This window comes from Pan troglodytes, chromosome 1, assembly GCF_028858775.2.
Source record: "Pan troglodytes isolate AG18354 chromosome 1, NHGRI_mPanTro3-v2.0_pri, whole genome shotgun sequence".
In the NCBI taxonomy this organism is placed as follows: domain Eukaryota; kingdom Metazoa; phylum Chordata; class Mammalia; order Primates; family Hominidae; genus Pan; species Pan troglodytes.
The window spans coordinates 117,011,420-117,024,974 of NC_072398.2; the positions used below are offsets into that span (position 1 = coordinate 117,011,420).

Consider the following 13,555-nt stretch of genomic DNA (forward strand, 5'->3'; position numbering starts at 1 on the left):
ATGACTCAACTTTAAACTACAGATTTAAGTCTGTAAAGGACCTTTATGTCTGGAAACTTTAAGTCTGGAAGGGACCATAGTAGTTATCAAATCTTACTCTTTTGTTCTACTGGTGAGGAAATTGAGGCCTAGAGAAACATTGTGACTAGTTTAATGCACAGACAGTTGTGGGTGAAGCTGATATCAGAAGCCAGCTTTCTTGCTCCCAGCTCACTGTTGTTTGGAAAATGCTACTCAACCTTTGTTATTAGATTTTTGCATCAGTTGTGTAAATTCATGGTAGGACATGAGAAAGTAATGCTTTCATGGTTCACAAAGAACATTTTAAAGAATCTCTCCCATCAGAATGTTTGACACAAACCTCTTTCTCTTTAGGCAGCTGGATGGGAATCATCATTGCTTCATGGCACAATGGCGTACAAAGATGTTAACTCCAAGCCTTTCAATTTCAGAAGTCCTGGTCCAGATGTAAGACAGAAAAGTTTTAACAAAATGGGTGATTAGATAGATCTCCTGTGTTTCCACCAGCCATCCCAACCCTTAGTCTGCTATCCCCATGCCATTATATAGATTTAAAGACTTGAGATGAGAGAGAAGAGAGTAGAACAGATTAGAAAACTAGATGTTCATAGGACTTTTAAGAGGTCTCTTACTGAACCCTCACATTGACTAGCTCCAAATGAAGGCATTGATAGGACTCACATAAACCTTTGAGATGTAAGAATGTAAAGGACCAGAAAATTATCTGAATCGAAAAGGTCCACTGAATAGTAAGTTTATTTTTTAAAAAAAGTCTACATATAAACACCTCATACATGAAATGGTCAAAATGAGAATCCTAAAAGCCCCAAATCAGCAATGATCACCTTCAAAGTAACAAGGATGGGGATGGCACCATAATGGAGAGATAAAGTGGAAGCCAGGCAGCTTTCGAATACTAGCTTTATGTATTTATTTATTATTTTTAATTTCAATAGGTTTTTGGGGAACAGGTGGTGTTTGGTTGCATGATAAGTTCTTTAGCGGTGATTTCTGAGATTTTGGGGCACCCATCACCCAAGCAGTGTATACTATACCCAATGTGTAGCCTTTTATCTCCTGCCACCCCCCACCCTTTCGCCCGAGTCCCCAAAGTCCAGTGGATCATTCTTGCGCCTTTGCATCCTCATAACTCCCACATATGACTGAGAACATCAATGTTTGGTTTTCCATTCCCGAGTTACTTCACTTAGAATAATAGTCTCCAATTCCATCCAGGTTGCTGTGAATGCCATTGTTTCATTCCTTTTTATGGCTGGGTAGTATGGAACACTAGCCTTAAAGTGCAAAGGAAAACAACTTTCAACCTGGAATTCTGTACCCAGCTAACCAACCATTAAGGGTGAGTATGACAAAAAGATATGTTAGAGTTATGAGAACGCAGTAAGATTGTTACCCATAGACTCATTGAAATTACTGCTTAAGCGTGTCCTTTGTCAAAAAATAAAATAATCCCAGAAGATGTGTTACAATAAAGAAATGTGTTGACTGTATTAGTTATAATAATGTTTAAAATAAAATTAATAGTAACTTTATTTTATTTTTAATATAAGTAGGAACAAAAATACCAGACAATAACAAATGAGATTAAAGAGAGTTAGGAATGAAGTTAAAATATTCTAAGATCTGATCATGATTAAATTGAGATTTCATTAGAAAATATTAATTTAAGTATATGTGTTATCAGAGTACTTTTTTGATAATGCAAACTTGATGTTGCTGCACTTATGATGAAATATTACAATTGATCCCCACATTCACCAAGACTTTCAGTATAGCAGGAAAATCTTTCTGAGTCGTACACCTTCATATCACTCTTGCTTCCAGCACTAATACTCCATCCAGTCAAATCTGTGCCCATCAACACCACATGTTGGTACTCCCTGGAACAACCCCATTCAAGGTCACACCTCCATGCCTTTTTTCATGTCATTCCTCTGCTTGCAATGCCCTTTTTCTCATTCCTTGTTTGAGTGTGTTTATTCATCTTTTAATTAGTTCATTCAATAAATATTGAATGTGATTAAGTGCAAGAATCTGGGTATATGGGTGTAGGTGTGGTAGGGAAGGGGACAGGAGGTGATAAAAAGTTGAAGAACAGCCATCTGGTTTCTGTCCCACAGGATCTTGCCACAATGACAGCTTGGTTTGGTTTACAGCATTGCTTTGGAGGCTTTTCCTTATTCTACTCTCCGACAGCAGAGATGCCTTCCATTGTGCTCACATACCCCAGGCTCAGCACTTAAAGTCTCTATTTTCTGGTTGGCTACCTATATTTCACTAAGCTACTTCAGGTCAGGGATCACATCTTCTTCCTCTCTCTCACCTTATGTTCAGCAATTTTTAGTAGCGAAACTAACCAGCAATCCAAGGAAGAGTAATTGCTTCAAAATCTGCCTCTTTTCTTCTTAGGTATTTCCATCTAGAGGTTCTAAGGAACAAGCAAACTCACTCATATCTTTCTTTTTCCCACAGAGGAAAACTTCACTTTTTTTTTCTCTTTTGAGATGAGTCTGGCTCTGTTGCCCAGGCTGGAGTACAGTGGTGTGATCTCAGCTCTATGCAGCCTCCATCTCCCAGGTTCAAGTGATTCTCCTGCCTCAGCCTCCCAGATGACTGGGATTATAGGTGCCCACCACCATGCCCAGCTAATTTTTGTACTTTTAGCAAAGATGGGGTTTCACCATATTGGTCAGGCTGGTCTGGAACTCCTGACCTCAGGCGATCCGCCCTCCTGGGCTTCCCAAAGTGCTGGGATTACAGGCATGAACCACCGCACCCAGCCCAGGAAAACTTCACTGAACATATTTTTGGAGAAGACATTCACTTCTTTGTCAGGGAGAAATACCTTATTTCCTCTCTTGGAAGAATTCATGCTCTAAGCCCACTTGAAACAATTAAACTTCATCTATGTAGTGATTTAACTTGGCTTCCTAAAAGACTCCAAATGGAAACCTGTGCATTAGTACATCCCTATAGGTAGATAGTACATTTCTCAAAAGTGGCATGTGATTAAACATGCTTAGATAAAAGTGAATATTCTGATAAAAAATTAAAATGTGATCTCTCTCCATAAGTCCACAGATATTCAGTAAGCTCTCATCAGTTTGTGACATGCTGGTACAGCTGTCTAACAGAATTCCCTAAGATAATGGATGTATTCTAATCTGTGGTTTCAGTGAGGTAGTCACTAGCCACATATGGCTATCAAGCACTCAAAATACGATGACTAAGAATGGGGAATTGAATTGTGAGCTTCATTTAATTCCAATTAGTTAAACAAGTTTAAACAGCTATGTGTGGCTAGTGGCTACCATATTGTACAGCACAAACCAAGAAGATGGGGGCGAATTTTTTTGTGGAAACAAGTTGATGTGGAAGAAAAGATGAATCGTTCCTGTTTGCAGGGAAGCTTAGAGACAGAGGGAAACTCGTGGAAGTAAGTTCTGAGTACTGAAGGAATTGTGGGGAGTTTGGGGGAAAGCTATAGAACTTGCATTTGAATCAAATGTAATTAGGTCACCAAGCAGGAGTGTCTCAGCTGACACCTAGGGTACATTTTAGAAAGAAATCTTTGTCCTTCTCTGCGATGTGATAGACTGAGTCAGGGGTTCTTTTGTCACATCTGCAGCACATTTTTCATCCTCTTCTTTCCCTAGTTGAAGCTTGGATGCGATTCCTTTCCCTTCCTCTTCAAATGACTGATGAACTTCATCCTGAGTCGAATAGTGGAGCTTCTCAATATTTCTTCATTTGAGGTCAAGGGTAAATTGCCTATAGTTTCAGTCTGACAGCTACTCACTTAGGACCCATTTTAACTAATGAACAGTTTCTGTTTTACTAGTAGTTGATGACTGTCACAAGTTTTTTGAAAGGGTCGAAAGAAGAACCCCAGCCAGACGGGCAGCAGTGTGGAAAATATGGATTGAAATGGCATTAGAAAGAGGTCAAAGAAGGTGTATTTTGGGAGAATGTAAAAAAATGAAGTCTGGTAGAAGGATTTGGGGAAGAACTGACATGACTATATAATATGGAGGTGAGTCTTGTAATTTTTTTCTAATTTCAAATCCTAAGAAACAGCATGAACTAATCATTATATTTAAAAAGAAGGAAAAAAGTACTGTGATTTTGTCCCTGCTTCCACAGCGTGCAGAGTTTTATGGCCTTGGACTTTGTCCCTTCATATTTGACAGCGATGTTGACCATGATCACTGATACAAGCAAACCCTTAACATCTCCTGATATTGAAGCAAATCCTATCAGCAGGAGAAAGGAAATGAGTCACTGTGGAGGTGTCCATTAACTTTTATAGCCAGTTTGAAAAAACTCTTGTCTTGAGAGCAGCAGGATTCATCCCCACTCACTCACCCCACAGTGGGAGACACGTGGCATGGAACTAACTCTCCTTCTCCACCACTTCATGAACAACATATTATCTATTTTCATGATAAGCTCTCCAGCTAGAAAGCATCAGTTGATTTGCCCAAGAGGCACAATGGAAGTTCCACTACCAAGATGTAAAATAAAAAGCTTTCATCTCTTAAGGTTTTCAACTCAAACTTAATTTCCTTCATGAATCCTGTCCTAAACCAGCCCCCTCCTCTATAATATTTCCCACAGTGGTGGAAATTATTTGCTTATGGGCCTAATGTCCTCAATAAGGTATCTTTTCTCAAGAACAGAGATGTGACTTTTCATATTTGTCTATATGTCTGACACTTCAGTTGTGTTTAACAAGTGCTCACTAGACAAATCTCAGTGTATTGAAATCCCCAGGATAGCACTTGACACATAATAGGCCCACAATACATGTTAGTTTCTTTACTCTACATTTTCTTCTAAAGATTTTCACAGACTAGGTTGAGCTTTTTATCTCAATAATTTATATACATTTTACAGATGCATATGTAGAGGTGTAAAAGGCTATTATAATAGCAGGCACTATAATTCATTTTTAGGGGAATTGTCTTTGATAGGGAAAATACCTTGGTAAGTAAATTGGGGTGGAAAGTGAGACCCTAAGAATATTGATTAGGAAAATGCAAGGCAGTAAAACGTACTTAAATTGTTCTGCTTTTTAGCAATAAACTTGAAATTTAATGGAGGGGAGCAGGAAAAAAGGTGAAGAGAGGGAGAGAAAGGAGACAGCAGAGTATTAAAGCACTGCAATGTGTTCCAAAGGGCTTTTAAAAACATGTCTGTCTAATATTAAACTAAATTTTTGTTTACTCTTTTGTAAATTGTAAGCGTTCTAAATTCTACTATATTCACAGAGGCCTTGTAAGAGTGGAGATTTTGGGTTGCTTTGCTCTTATTTTTCCATTAGAATTTCAAAGTGTTGTGTTTATTAAAAAGCACAGTATTATATGTAGACCACAATTTCATTTTTGTAAAAAAATAAGCTGTATAAGTATTCACGGGTGTATTAATTTGTATGCATAGAAAAATATGCAAATCACACTGATCTGTGATTATTCTTGGGGAATGAGATGGGACTGGAAAAAGAGAAGAACTTTGACTTTTTATGTAATTTTGTGTTGTTTGAAAATGGTCACTAGCATGTTTTATTTTGTAATTAGCCAAACAAATAAATACATGAAATAATCCCTTTTCCAGCCACCTCACTAGGCTGCTGGGAAGACCAATTATGATAATCTATGTGAAAATTGTTTAAAACTGTAAAGTGCTCTGAAAACTCAGAAGTGCTATAAACACATAAGGGATTATTTATGTCATTGAGCAAAATGCCCCATGACTTTGGTTTCTCATTTCCTTATCATTAAAATAAGGGAGTTGGACTAGATGGTTTCTTAAACTCCTGCCAGGTTCACATTCTCTATGGTGTGTCTCTGTTCCTTGCTTTTCAATCACCAAGCTCTCAAAATCTCATCCTCCTGCCTTATGGGCTTCCACAGCGTGTCCTCAGGGCTTACCTGGTCTGTAGCCTTGGGCTTTGTGAGTCCCTGAAGATTATTTAGCCTGAGTTCAAGGAGGGCTGCTCTCCAGCACTAAATGTACAGGAAGCCTGCCTGTTTGCTGACTTCACTCGGTTGCCATAAAGCTGGATTAGATATCTGTAAACATCTTTAATGACCAAGATTATTTGAGAACTTGTCTGTACCTCTTCTGACTTGGAAAAAGCTATTTAACCAGAAGACCATGGCCTGTGATTTTTTTTCTTTTCTTTTTTTTTTTTTAATTATACTTTAAGTTCTAGGGTACATGTGCACAACATGCAGGTTTGTTACCTAGGTGTATATGTGCCATGTGGGTTTGCTGCACCCACCAACTCATCATTTACATTAGGTATTTCTCCTAATGCTATGCCTCCCCCAATCCCCTACCTCCTGACAGGTGTGTGATGTTCCCCGCCCTGTGTCCAAGTGATCTCATTGTTCAATTCCCACCTATAAGTGAGAACATACGGTGTTCGGTTTTCTGTCCTTGTGATAGCTTGCTGGGAATGATGGTTTCCAGCTTCATCTATGTCCCTACAAAGGACATGAACTCATCCTTTTTTTTTAAATTATACTTTAAGTTTTAGGGTACATGTGCACAATGTGCAGGTTTGTTACATATGTATACATGTGCCATGTTGGTGTGCTGCACCCATTAACTCGTCATTTAACATTAGGTATATCTCCTAATGCTATCCCTCCCCCCTCCCCCCACCCCATGACAGGCCCCAGTGTGTGATGTTCCCCTTCCTGTGTCCATGTGTTCTCGTTGTTCAATTCCCACCTACGAGTGAGAACATGCAGTGTTTGGTTTTTTGTCCTTGCAATAGTTTGCTGAGAATGACGGTTTCCAGCTTCATCCATGTCCCTACAAAGGACATGAACTCATCATTTCTTATGGCTGCATAGTATTCCATGGTGTATATGTGCCACATTTTCTTAATCCAGTCTATCATTGTTGGACATTTGGGTTGGTTCCAAGTCTTTGCTATTGTGAATAGTGCTGCAATAAACATGCGTGTGCATGTGTCTTTATAGCAGCATAATTTATAATCCTCTGGGTATATACCCAGTAATGGGATGGCTGGGTCAAATGGTATTTCTAGTTCTAAATCCCTGAGGAATCACCACACTGACTTCCACAATGGTTGAACTAGTTTACAGGCCCACCAACAGTGTAAAAGTGTTCCTATTTCTCCACATCCTCTCCAGCACCTGTTGTTTCCTGACTTTTTAATGATCGCCATTCTAACTGGTATGAGATGGTATCTCATTGTGCTTTTGATTTGCATTTCTCTGATAGCCAGTGATGATGAGCATTTTTTCATGTGTCTGTTGGCTGCATAAATGTCTTCTTTCGAGAAGTATCTGCTCATATCCTTCACCCACTTGTCGATGGGGTTGTTTGTTTTTTTCTTGTAAATTTGTTTGAGTTCCTTGTAGATTCTGGATATTAGCCCTTTGTCAGATGAGTAGATTGCAAAAATTTTCTCCCATTCTGTAGGTTGCCTGTTCACTCTGATGGTAGTTTCTTTTGCTGTGCAGAAGCTCTTTAGTTTCGTTAGATCCCATTTGTCAATTTTGGCTTTTGTTGCCATTGCTTTTGGTGTTTTAGACATGAAGTCCTTGCCCATGCTTATGTCCTGAATGGTATTCCCTAGGTTTTCTTCTAGGGTTTTTATGGTTTCAGGTCTAACATTTAAGTCTTTAATCCATCTTGAATTAATTTTTGTATAAGGTGTAAGGAAGGGATCCAGTTTCAGCTTTCTACATATGGCTAGCCAGTTTTCCCAGCACCATTTATTAAATAGGGAATCCTTTCCCCATTTCTTGTTTTTGTCAGGTTTGTCAAATATCAGATAGTTGTAGACAGGTGGCATTATTTATGAGGGATCTATTCTGTTCCATTGGTCTATATCTCTGTTTTGGTACCAGTACCATGCTGTTTTGGTTACTGTAGCCTTTAGCATAGTTTGAAGTCAGGTAGTGTGATGCCTCCAGCCTTGTTCTTTTGGCTTAGGACTGACTTGGCAAGGCGAGCTCTTTTTTGGTTCCATATGAACTTTAAAGTAGTTTTTTCCAATTCTGTGAAGAAAGTCATTGGTAGCTTGATGGGGACGGCATTGAATCTATAAATTACCTTGGGCAGTATGGCCATTTTCATGATATTGATTCTTCCTACCCATGAGTGTGGAATGTTCTTCCTTTGTTTGTATCCTCTTTTATTTCATTGAGCAGTGGTTTGTAGTTCTCCTTGAAGAGGTTCTTCATGTCCCTTGTAAGTTGGATTCTTAGGTATTTTCTTCTCTTTGAAGCAACTGTGAATGGGAGTTCACTCATGATTTGGCTCTCTGTTTGTCTGCTATTGGTGTATAAGAATGCTTGTGATTTTTGTACATTGATTTTGTATCCTGAGACTTTGCTGAAGTTGCTTATCAGCTTAAGGAGATTTTGGGCTGAGATGATGGGGCTTTCTAGATATACAATCATGTCATCTACAAACAGCTACGATTTGACTTCCTCGTTTCCTAATTGAATACCCTTTATTTCCTTCTCCTGCCTGATTGCCCTGGCCAGAACTTCCAACACTATGTTGAGTAGGAGTGGTGAGAGAGGGCATCCCTGTCTTGTGCCAGTTTTCAAAGGGAATGCTTCCAGTTTTTGCCCATTCAGTATGATATAGGCTATGGGTTTGTCATAGATAGCTCTTATTATTTTGAGATACGTTCCATCAATATCTAATTTATTGAGAGTTTTTAGCATGAAGAGTTGTTGAATTTTGTCAAAGGCCTTTTCTGCATCTATTGAGATAATCATGTGGTTTTTGTCATTGGTTCTGTTTATATGCTGGATTACATTTATTGATTTGCATATGTTGAAACAGCCTCGCACCCCAGGGATGAAGCCCACTTGATCATGGTGGATAAGCTTTTTGATGTGCTGCTGGATTCGGTTTGCCAGTATTTTATTGAGGATTTTTGCATCGATGTTATCAGGGATATTGGTCTAAAATTCTCTTTTTTTTTGTTGTGTCTCTGCCAGGCTTTGGTATCAGGATGATGCTGGCCTCATGAAACAAGTTAGAGAGGATTCCCTCTTTTTCTTTTGATTGGAATAGTTTCAGAAGGAATGGTACCAGCTCCTTCTTGTACCTCTGGTAGAATTCGGCTGTGAATCCATCTGGTCCTGGACTTGTTTTGGTTGGTAAGCTATTAATTATTGCCTCAATTTCAGAGGCTGTTATTGGTCTATTCAGAGATTCAACTTCTTCCTGGTTTAGTCTTGGGAGGGTCCATTTCTTCCAGATTTTCTCGTTTATTTTCATAGAGGTGTTTATAATATTCTCTGATGGTAGTCTGTATTTCTGTGGGATCGGTGGTGATATCCCCTTTATCATTTTTTATTGCATCTATTTGATTCTTCTCTCTTTTCTTCTGTATTAGTCTTGCTACCAGTCTATCAATTTTGTTGATCTTTTCAAAAAACCAGCTCCTGGATTCATTAATTTTTTGAAGGGTTTTTTGTGTCTCTATCTCCTTCAGTTCTGCTCTGATCTTAGTTATTTCTTGCCTTCTGCTAGCTTTTGAATGTGTTTGCTCTTGCTTCTCTAGTTCTTTTAATTGTGATGTTAGGGTGTCAATTTTAGATCTTTCCTGCTTTCTCTTGTGGGCATTTAGTACTATAAATTTCCCTCTACACACTGCTTTGAATGTGTCCCAGAGATTCTGGTATGCTGTGTCTTTGTTCTTGTTGGTTTCAAAGAACATCTTTATTTCTGCCTTCATTTCATTATGTACCCAGTAGGCATTCAGGAGCAGGTTGTTCAATTTCCATGTAGTTGAGCAGTTTTGAGTGAGTTTCTCAATCCTGAATTCTAGTTTGATTGCACTGTGGTCTGAGAGACAGTTTGTTATAATTTCTGTTCTTTTACATTTGCTGAGGAGTGTTTTACTTCCAACTATGTGTTCAATTTTGGAATAGGCGTGGTGTGGTGCTGAAAAGAATGTATATTCTGTTGATTTGGGGTGGAGAGTTCTGTAGATGTCTACTAGGTCTGCTTGGTTCAGAGCTGAATTCAATTCCTGGATATCCTTGTTGACTTTCTGTCTTGTTGATCTGTCTAATGCTGACAGTGGGGTGTTAAAGTCTCCCATTATTATTATGTGGGAGTCTAAGTCTCTTTCTAGGTCTCTAAGGACTTGCTTTATGAATCTGGGTGCTTCTGAATTGGGTGCATATATATTTAGGATAGTTAGCTCTTCTTGTTGAATTGATCCCTTTACCATTATGTAATGGCCTTCTTTGTCTCTTTTGATCTTTGTTGGTTTAAAGTCTGTTTTATCAGAGACTAGGATTGCAACCCCTGCCTTTGTTTTCCATTTGCTTGGTAGATCTTCCTCCATCCCTTTATTTTGAGCCTATGTGTGTCTCTGCACGTGAGATGGGTTTCCTGAATACAGCACACTGATGGGTCTTGACTCTTTATCCAATTTGCCATTCTGTGTCTTTTAATTGGAGCATTTAGCCCATTTACATTTAAGGTTAATATTATTATGTGTGAATTTGATCCTGTCATTATGATGTTAGCTGGTTATTTTGCTCATCAGTTAATGCAGTTTCTTCCTAGCCTCGATGGTCTTTATAATTTGGCATGTTTTTGCAGTGGCTGGTACCGGTTGTTCCTTTCCATGTTTAGTGCTTCCTTCAGGAGCTCTTTTAGGGCAGGCCTGGTGGTGACAAAATCTCTCAGCATTTGCTTGTCTGTAAAGTATTTTAGTTCTCCTTCACTTATGAAGCTTCATTTGGCTGGATATGAAATTCTGGGTTGAAAATTCTTTTCTTTAAGAATGTTGAATATTGGCCCCCACTCTCTTCTGGCCTGTAGAGTTTCTGTGGAGAGATCAGCTGTTAGTCTGATGGGCTTCCCTTTGTGGGTAACCCGACCTTTCTCTCTGGCTGCCCTTAACATTTTTTCCTTCATTTCAACTTTGGTGAATCTGACAATTATGTGCCTTGGAGTTGCTCTTCTCGAGGAGTATCTTTGTGGTGTTCTCTGTATTTCCTGAGTTTGAATGTTGGCCTGCCTTGCTAGGTTGGGGAAGTTCTCCTGGATAATATCCTGCAGACGGTTTTCCAACTTGGTTCCATTCTTCCTATCACTTTCAGATACACCAATCAGAGGGAGATTTGGTGTTTTCACATAGTCCCATATTTCTTGGAGGCTTTGTTCATTCCTTTTTATTCTTTTTTCTCTAATCTTCTCTTCTCACTTCATTTCATCCATTTGATCTTCCATCACTGATACCCTTTCTTCCAGTTGATCGAATCGGCTACTGAGGCTTGTGCATTCGTCAAGTAGTTCTCATGCCATGGTTTTCAGCTCCATCAGGTCCTTTAGGGACTTCTCTGCATTGGTTATTCTAGTTAGCCATTCATCTAGTCTTTTTTCAAGGTTTTTAACTTCTTTGCCATGGGTTCAAACTTCCTCCTTTAGCTTGGAGTAGTTTGATTGTCTGAAGCCTTCTTCTCTCAACTCGTCAAAGTCATTCTCCATCCAGCTTTGTTCTGTTCCTGGTGAGGAGCTGCATTCCTTTGGAGGAGGAGAGGCGCTCTGATTTTTAGAATTTTCAGTTTTTCTGTTCTGTTTTTTCCCCGTCTTTGTGGTTTTATCTACCTGTGGTCTTTGATGATGGTGATGTACAGATGGGGTTTTGGTGTGGATGTCCTTTCTGTTTGTTAGTTTTCCTTTTAACAGTCAGGACCCTCAGCTGCAGGTCTGTTGGAGTTTGCTGGAAGTCCACTCCAGACCCTGTTTGCCTGGGTATCAGTAGCGGATGCTGCAGAACAGCGATATTGGTGAATAGAAAATGTTGCTGCCTGATCATTCCTCTGGACATTTTTTCTCAGAGGAGTACCTGGCCATGTGTGGTGTCAGTCTGCCCCTACTGGGGGGTGCCTCCCAGTCAGGCTACTCGGGGGTCAGGGACCCACTTGAGGAGGCAGTCTGTCTGTTCTCAGATCTCAAGCTGCGTGCTGGGAGAACCACTACTCTCTTCAAAGCTGTCAGACAGGGACATTGAAGTCTGCAGAGGTTTCTGCTGCCTTTTGTTTGGCTATGCCCTGCCCCCAGAGGTGGAGTCTACTGAGGCAGGCAGGCCTCCTTGAGCTGCAGTGGGCTCCACCCAGTTCGAGCTTCCCGGCCACTTTGTTTACCTACTCAAGCCTCAGCAGTGGCGGGCTCCCCTCCCCCAGCCTCACTGCCACCTTGCAGTTTGATCTCAGACTGCTGTGCTAGCAATGAGAGAGGCTCCGTGGGCATAGTACCCTCTGAGCCAGGTGCAGGATATAATCTCCTGGTGTGCCGTTTGCTAAGACCATTGGAATAGCGCATTATTAGGGTGGGAGTGACCCGATTTTCCAGGTGCCATCTGTCACCCCTTTCCTTGGCTAGGAAAGGGAATTCCCTGACCCCTTGCACTTCCCAGGTGAGGTGATGCCTCTCCCTGCTTCAGCTCACACTTGGTGTGCTGCACCCACTGTCCTGTGCCCACTTTCCGACAATCCCCTGTCAGATGAACCCGGTACCTCAGTTGGTAATGCAGAAATCATTCATCTTCTGCATCGCTTATGCTGGGAGCTGCAGACTGGAGCTGTTCCTATTCGGCCATCTTGGCTCTGCCCCAAACTCATCCTTTTTTATGGCTGCATAGTATTCCATTGTGTGTATGTGCCACATTTTCTTAATCCAGTCTATGATTGATGGACATTTGGGTTGGTTCTAAGTCTTTGCTGTTGTGAATAGTGCTGCAATAAACATACATGTGCATGTGTCTTTATAGTAGCATGATTTATAATCCTTTGCATATATACCGAGTAATGGGATTGCTGGGCCAAATGGTAATTCTAGTTTTAGATCCTTGAGGAATTGCCACACTGTCTTCCACAATGGTTGAACTAATTCACACTCCCACCAACAGTGTAAAAGCAGTCCTGTTTCTCCACATCCTCTCCAGCATCTGTTGTTTCCTGACTTTTTAATGATTGCCATTCTAACTGGCATGAGATGGTATCTCATTGTGGTTTTGATTTGCATTTCTCTGATGACCAGTGATGACGAGCATTTTTTCATGTGTCTGTTGGCTGCATAGATGTCTTCTTTTGAGAAGTGTCTGTTCATATCCTTTGCCCACTTTTTGATGGAGTTGTTTGTTTTTTTCTTGTAAATTTGTTTGAGTTCTTTGTAGATTCTGGATATTAGCCCTCTGTCAGATGGGCAGGTTGCAAAAATTTTCTCCCATTCTGTAGGTTGCCTGTTCACTCTGATGGTAGTTTCTTTTGCTGTGCAGAAACTCTTTAGTTTAATTAGATCCCATTTGTCTATTTTTAGCCTGTGATTTTTGGTTATTTGCTTTCTCTCGTTTTTCTTTTTATTTCACTTTGGATTCTGATGGCTTCAAAATTTCCCCCTCCCTCCCTTCTTCTTCCCTTTCTCCCTGTCTTCCTTTCTTCTCTCCTGGTCCTTTAAGTCATTTTCTTTCTATTATGTATCCACTTGTTTC

The 13,555-nt window shown here is 40.1% G+C and overlaps 1 long non-coding RNA gene across 1 annotated transcript; it reads left to right on the top strand.

Moving 5' to 3' along the window:
* The first annotated feature begins 341 nt into the window (after window positions 1-341).
* LOC134808846 (uncharacterized) lies at window positions 342-5,592 on the top strand. Its single transcript, XR_010152755.1, has 4 exons — window positions 342-468; window positions 1,258-1,381; window positions 3,915-4,075; window positions 4,186-5,592. It is a non-coding gene; the product is annotated as an uncharacterized LOC134808846 (long non-coding RNA).
* Window positions 5,593-13,555: the final 7,963 nt, after the last annotated feature.